The 6,419-nt window shown below is 36.5% G+C and overlaps 1 protein-coding gene across 1 annotated transcript in view; it reads left to right on the forward strand.

Annotated features, from left to right (window-relative positions):
* The first annotated feature begins 3,543 nt into the window (after positions 1 to 3,543).
* LOC148944829 (uncharacterized) overlaps positions 3,544 to 6,419 on the forward strand; it is a 476,758-nt gene continuing 473,882 nt past the window's right edge. The window contains exon 1 of the mRNA XM_089099411.1: positions 3,544 to 3,599. The gene's annotated coding sequence lies outside the window, so the exon portion shown is untranslated. The remainder of the gene's footprint in view (positions 3,600 to 6,419) is intronic.

The following is a 6,419-nucleotide window of genomic DNA, read 5'->3' on the forward strand; positions in this document are numbered from 1 at the left end:
TTTGAATGTCATGAAATTTGCCCTGTATTTACGTAGCCTATAGCATTTCTTATTACATACATTTTTCAGGGTTAAAGTTTTCCACGGGGACAATTTTCCGTGGGGAGAGAAGTTCCTTAGGGTGAACTTTCCAAGGAGAAATTTTACACATGGGGAATTTTCTAGGATTTCACTCCTTACTTTCAGTTAAAGAAAAACTTGTTTTTATTATTATTATTATTATTTTTTAGAATCATAAATAGATATTAGGCTTAGCCTACAAATCGGGCTATTGAGAAGGAAACGTGCTAGGAAAACAATTCATACCTCGTAATATGCCAAACAATTTTAGTTAACACATTTGAAGGAGTTTCCATTATACTTTACCCTAACCAGAACTGTCCCAAGGGGGAGGGGGGCTGGAGCAACCGAGGCAGTTGTTCCGGGTGCCGTGTGTTGGAGGGTGCGCTGGCTGGGGAATTGGCAATTCTTATGCAATATATCACTTTGATTCGACTTTTTTGCTTATTTTTGAGTTGGGAAAGGGGGTTGTTGTAATTAATTTTTCTCTTGCCACCACCCTAGGAATTGCTCTACCCCAAAAACAGCCCCCTCCTTTCCCTAATATGCAAATATATAGTTTTAATTGTAGCCTGTATTTCCCATGTATTTTGCCATGATTCAACCCTGTTTTAATCCGTTTACCTGTAAATCTTTGCTTTCATTCAATCCATCGAAAGGACCAAATGAGGGCAGGTTGTCCCTAAGTGACCTGGGAAGGGGGAGGGGCCTTGAGAATATTTGACAGGTAATTGTAGTCCCTCTTTTATTTTGTTACTTTTCTTTTATTTTGATTTGTTTTTATTTATTTTATTTTTGGATTGACAAGGTCGGAGCAGAAGAGGAGACTCGACATTCCTAAAAACAGGAACCTTATTTCTCAATTTCATACTTTGATAGTTGTTTAAAGGTTTTCCACAGAGGGGAAGGGGCTTTGCATCCCTGGCCTCAACCGGTGGAGCTCATTTAAAGATAAATACCACCTTAAGTGAGTTAAATATCTCTAAAAACAGATACTAGCTAAGAAAAATCATTTTACCTACCCTTAATTTTTTCTATATTAAAAAATGCCTTAAAGACAAATCGTGTTTAAAAAAATAAATTGTTGGGAAAATTGGATTCGATACAGCTTTAAAGTGTTAGAATGAGAAAAAAGTTGAGATGACAAGGACATGTGCTGTGAATAAAAGGTGGCAGATATTCATAGATTTTTCATTTCAGGTCACCGTGCGGGGCCAAAGAAAAGCGTCTGCAGTAAGAACTATTATAAGCAATATTTCTTTTGGGAAAAAATTTGGGGGAGGATGTGGTTGTCTTCCATATTTTTTGCTCCTTCCATTAGGTTTGGAAGTTATATTGTTAGGGTATTTTCTTTGAAAGAAATGAAAACAAACCCCCCTCTCCCCTTCTAGATTTTGAAAAATAATTTTTTGATAAATTTGAGACAATTTCTTTCCTTATATAAAGGCAAGGTGCTGGGGTGAAATTTGTGAAAAATAGTGGGGGGGGGGCAAGGTGGACCAAATTTTCCCAGATAAAGTGAAAATGAAAAATGAGCTATATAATACCATAGATGCAAATAAATACTGAAGAAAATTGTAGATATGAGGAATAGCTTTTATATAAGCCATTAAACATCGGTCTACGATGTTTTGGTAATCCGCTAGCCCCGACCTTGAAAAATGGGGCAAAAGTGCCATTTCTAGTGACATGTGACACCCGCAGACGGTTAAATTTATAAAAATCACGTAGACATAAGAAATAGTTTTTAAATGAGCCATTAAACATCTCCATGATGTTCTAGTAAACCGCTAGCCCTCGAAAAAAAGAAGAAAAAACGGGAGACAGATCAGTGCTACCCATGCAAAAAAGTTTCTTGTTGTTCAGGGCGGTGGGCTGTAATTTCCCTGAACAAAGTTTTAGAATAAGCTGATTCCAATGGTACACTTTCGGTTTTAATGGGACGCCGTTTTCGAGGGGTTTTATTTTTTTTTAAATCACCATTAATTTCTTTTCGCAATAAGACAAACCGAAATAATAGTTACTATTCTTGAATCAGCTTCAGATGGCAATATTTTTAACTAAACAGTTTTTTTCTAAACGTATTTTTTAGCTTTTGGTTACTATGGGCTGTTGTTTGCCCTTTACTAGGTTGCAGCTACGCCTGCAACCTTGATCAAATGCCACTGTGTTTTTGTTTACAAATAAGACATCAAATAAACATATCGAGAACGACTGGGTATATTAAGTTAAAACTTTCGGGGCTGCTACGTTTACTACTTCCGCGCTTACAATATAAATAAATCAAAAGAGTGTAAGGGTATCTAGGTTGTCAAAGAGCATAGATAGAAGTTTTTGGAATGATACTAAGTTTTATTTTCTAGACAGTGCCTTTTGATTTAGTTTTAAAGCAAAATCTAGTTTTAAAGTAAAATAGAGTTTCAAAGCATACTTGGTAGATCCATAATTAGAAAAAAACTTAATGAAGAGAAATTTAGATTGACACAAAGACAAACAAATTACTTCGGTCAGGAAATTGAGAATGGAACCGTTAAGCCACTTAAAGAAAAAGCGGAAGCAAGTAAAAACGCGATGGCTCCAACTACAAACAAAAAAGTTGAGTCCTTCCTAGGATTAAATAAAAAAAAAACAGTTTTTTTAGCAGAAAGTAAGGAGCGACATTAAAACTGAAAACGAGAAGAAAGTATTCCGTATATGAAAGGGACTGTCCCCTCCTCAACGTCTCGCTCTTTACACTAAAGATTTTTATTGATAAAAAAATAGAGTTGTGAGGAAGTGAAACTTTAGTGTAAAGAGCGATGCGTTGAGGAGGGGACAGCCCCATTCATATATGGAATAATTTCTGTTCGTTTTAAGTTTTAACGTCGCTCCTTACTTTCAGTTAAAAAACTTGTTTTTTTTTATTTAGTTTTTGAACGTTTTTGAATTAATGCAGGTTTTGATTTTGGCTCACCGTACATGAATAATTAAAAAAAAATTCGCGTATTAATTTTACTTTTATTTGGTTAATGGCTTTTGAAACTTCTACAGTAGGGTTCTCTGATACGCTGAATCTGATGGTGTGATTTTCGTTAAGGTTCTATAGCTTTTAGCTATATCTTTCCCCCTTTTTTCGAAAATCAGCCAAATTTTCCTTAAGCCAAGTTTTTCCTTTCATTTTGTTGACAGCTAAAATTCACTGGATTTTAACTGCGCAGTATGAAGGGTGACTCACCCTTGTTAAAAATGTATTTTTGGACAGCGATTTTGGTTGAAAGTGAGTGGGAGGGAATAAGGGGAATCGGTTAATTCGTTTGAGTTTGAACTTGCACCATGTGAGGGTTTGGATTGGTTGGACTATACGCAACACCCAGGTGACTTTGCTTGTCTAGGAACAAGAAGAGGAATAACAGGATGTCTATGTCTTTATTCAGTTTATTTAGTTCGATTTGAAAACAAGTAAGATTTTATTTGTTACCTTTGACTTGGTTATTTAGCCTAGATTGATGACTAGATTGACAACTCTACAAAGAGAGCTGGTTTACAGGGCGAACGCTTAGGTAAGAAATACCGGTACTTGGGCATTTCTAAAAAGTCTAGTTTGGTTAATGCTAATGAAATAAAATAGGATAAATTTATAATAGTTTATAAACAAATTTGGGCTATATATTTGCACATTGAGGGGGGAGGGGTAAAGCATTGTAGAAATTAAATGCGTAACCTAACCTAGGTACCTCCCCCCGAAACCCCCAAAAACAACAGTTTAAATATCGTATACGCAATGAAAACCACGCAAGGCATTCCATTACTTTATAGCGGTGTCTTGAATTAACTCGTCAAAATCGGGTTTTTCGTCACTGGTTTCCTTGTAACTGCCCATATAATGCCCAAGAACCGAAATACCTTTCCGGGAGGGAAAGCAAAGATAAACGGGGAGTTTAATCTTTATGGTACCTGGGGTCTACTAGTGCGAACTTCTATACCACGGGTAAAGTACAGGGTTGCCAACAACTCAAAAATAAATCCCGATTTTTCTTTAAAAAATTTTCAGAATTTCGAAAAAAATCCCGGATCACAGTATTTTGGTTATACAACATAGGGTTGCACAGTGATGACGTAAAAATCAAGCTGCGTAATACGTAGCACGGTGAAACGTGGTTTCTAGTTGTAACTCGCCAAAGTATCGAGAAAACGTGTCTACGCACCCACGTTTCATCGTTATATGAATTTCCCGGGCATGAATTAACGTCACGCTTCGCAGCCATATAGCACGTCCAGACTATACGTTCTCTGGAAAAGTGGGACGGAAATCTGGAAAAAGGAATCGTTGTCCAGACTCGGCGTTTTTTTCAAAAACTTTGTGGTTTTTTTCAAAAAATATCTGCACAAATTTATCAGCCATCCTCATAAAATCTGTTTTTCTGAGCCAAATATCAAATCAAATATCAATAATATCATTTTTATAAAATCTGTTTTTCTGAGCCAAAACCTATAAAATCAAATTTAGAGCCTCCGTTAGACAATTTATCTTTTTTTCTATTCAAAACCATCTTCGACAACTGTTCTTATTTATCACTTATCGTGTCTAATTGTCTTCTTTTTCTGGCATTGTTTTTCAAAAAAGCTGTCCATGCTACCACTTCCGTCCCATTTTTCCATTTTCTGACCCTCTGATTATTCCTGCCCAGAAAACGAAAAATGGGACGGAATACCTGTCTACATTCCCAGATTTCCGTCCCATTTTTCCAGAAAATGGATAATCTGGACGCGCTAATATTCAATATTGTTTGGCAACTGGTAAAAGTTCCCTTTTATCAGGACTTCACACGTCCCTTTCCCTTTTACCATACCTGCTTTTCTGTTTAGCGAAATTCACGCCCATCAAGAAGTGGACAGCAAAACTATCATTCATTTTATAAAAGTATCCTTTTGAAATCTCAAGGCCCGACTTCCCTACCCAGAAAACCTGAATTCCGAACATACTAAAATCTGAGAAAAATCCAAACAATATCATTCAAACATTCAGTTCACGGATTCTTCAGTGTACAAAATAAAGGAATCAGCTGCTTTCACACGAAAGAATCCGGAAGAAAAACAGACCCCTTTTTCCCGAATCTGGGCACTTAGAATCCAACTTTCTTGGTATTAAACCCGGCCTTTGGGTATTTGAACAGAAAACTGTAAAGCAACAGTCAGAAATACTATTACTACCAAGTTATTAGTAAAAAGCACTAAGTAAAGCAACCAACTAAAAAAATAACTAACTTTCTCAGATATTTATTGGTACGGTTCAGTAACCGTTTCGGTAATCACAGCTGAAATGACAACCCTGAGAAACTGGACAAATGAGCTTCAGTAAATCCAACCAAGCTCGGTTAGCACAAGTATAAACACTAAGTCTTCTTAAAGAACGTAATCCAGATAAACATTTTCAATTTTTTGTCGATTATCTGGATGCTCATCTGCGATCTTTAAAGTTTGGAACTTGAATACTGAGTGGAATATCATGCGCATGAAAGTGTCTAAAAATATTAGAAAATCTGGGGAATACGCTGATAGCGATCTTTTGAACCAATTGATTTACGTTCTTTAAACAGCACAAACATACGACTACGTATATTGAACCTAAACGATTGAAACTTGCTACAACCTATAGAAATCACGGAATGCTGGCAGAACATTTGGTCATAACTTTATAAAACTAATTTTTCGCGAAGTTTCATCTGAAGTTTCATCTCTATTGAGCATAACAAGTTTTCCGATGGTATTTATCACTTCCACTGCTCTAGATTTCGGAATACATTCGAGACACATAAAATGATGTCAAGAACTCAAGCGAATGTTTTTGTTTTGAATTCGCCGCTTGTCGTTACATTGGAGTTGAATTTTCAAAAGTAAAATCTCGAGCAAAAAAGTCGTTGCCCCAGTGTAATAGCACAAATCTAGAGGGAACAAACAAAAACCGAGAATATTTGTGATACCGTACAGAAAAAAATAGTAGACTATCAGCCAAAATTGTTGAAAATCTCTTTTTAATAAAAAAATCCCGGTTTTCTTCAAAAAATTCTGAAAATTCCGGACACAAAAAATCCCGGACCGCAAAAATAATCCGGGAAACCGGGATTAATCCCGGACGGTGGCAACCCTGGTAAAGTACACTTGTTAGAACCCTGACGGTTGTGGAACCCGCCAGAGACGGGAGACGTAGAAATTCGCGGCGCTTCGGAGTTGATCTGACTGCTGAGGTACAGTACTTCTAATCAAACTGTCAAACAGTTCGTGGTAACGAACTGTAAGTAAGGAACAACCCGGCTCAATAGTAATCAAAACTCTAAAAATCGGATGTTTTGATACCATTAAATACACAAATAGAATCAAAT

Source organism: Artemia sp. Qi Xiang Cuo, chromosome 13, assembly GCF_049724085.1.
Source record: "Artemia sp. Qi Xiang Cuo chromosome 13, ASM4972408v1, whole genome shotgun sequence".
Taxonomy (NCBI): Eukaryota; Metazoa; Arthropoda; class Branchiopoda; order Anostraca; family Artemiidae; genus Artemia; species Artemia sp. Qi Xiang Cuo.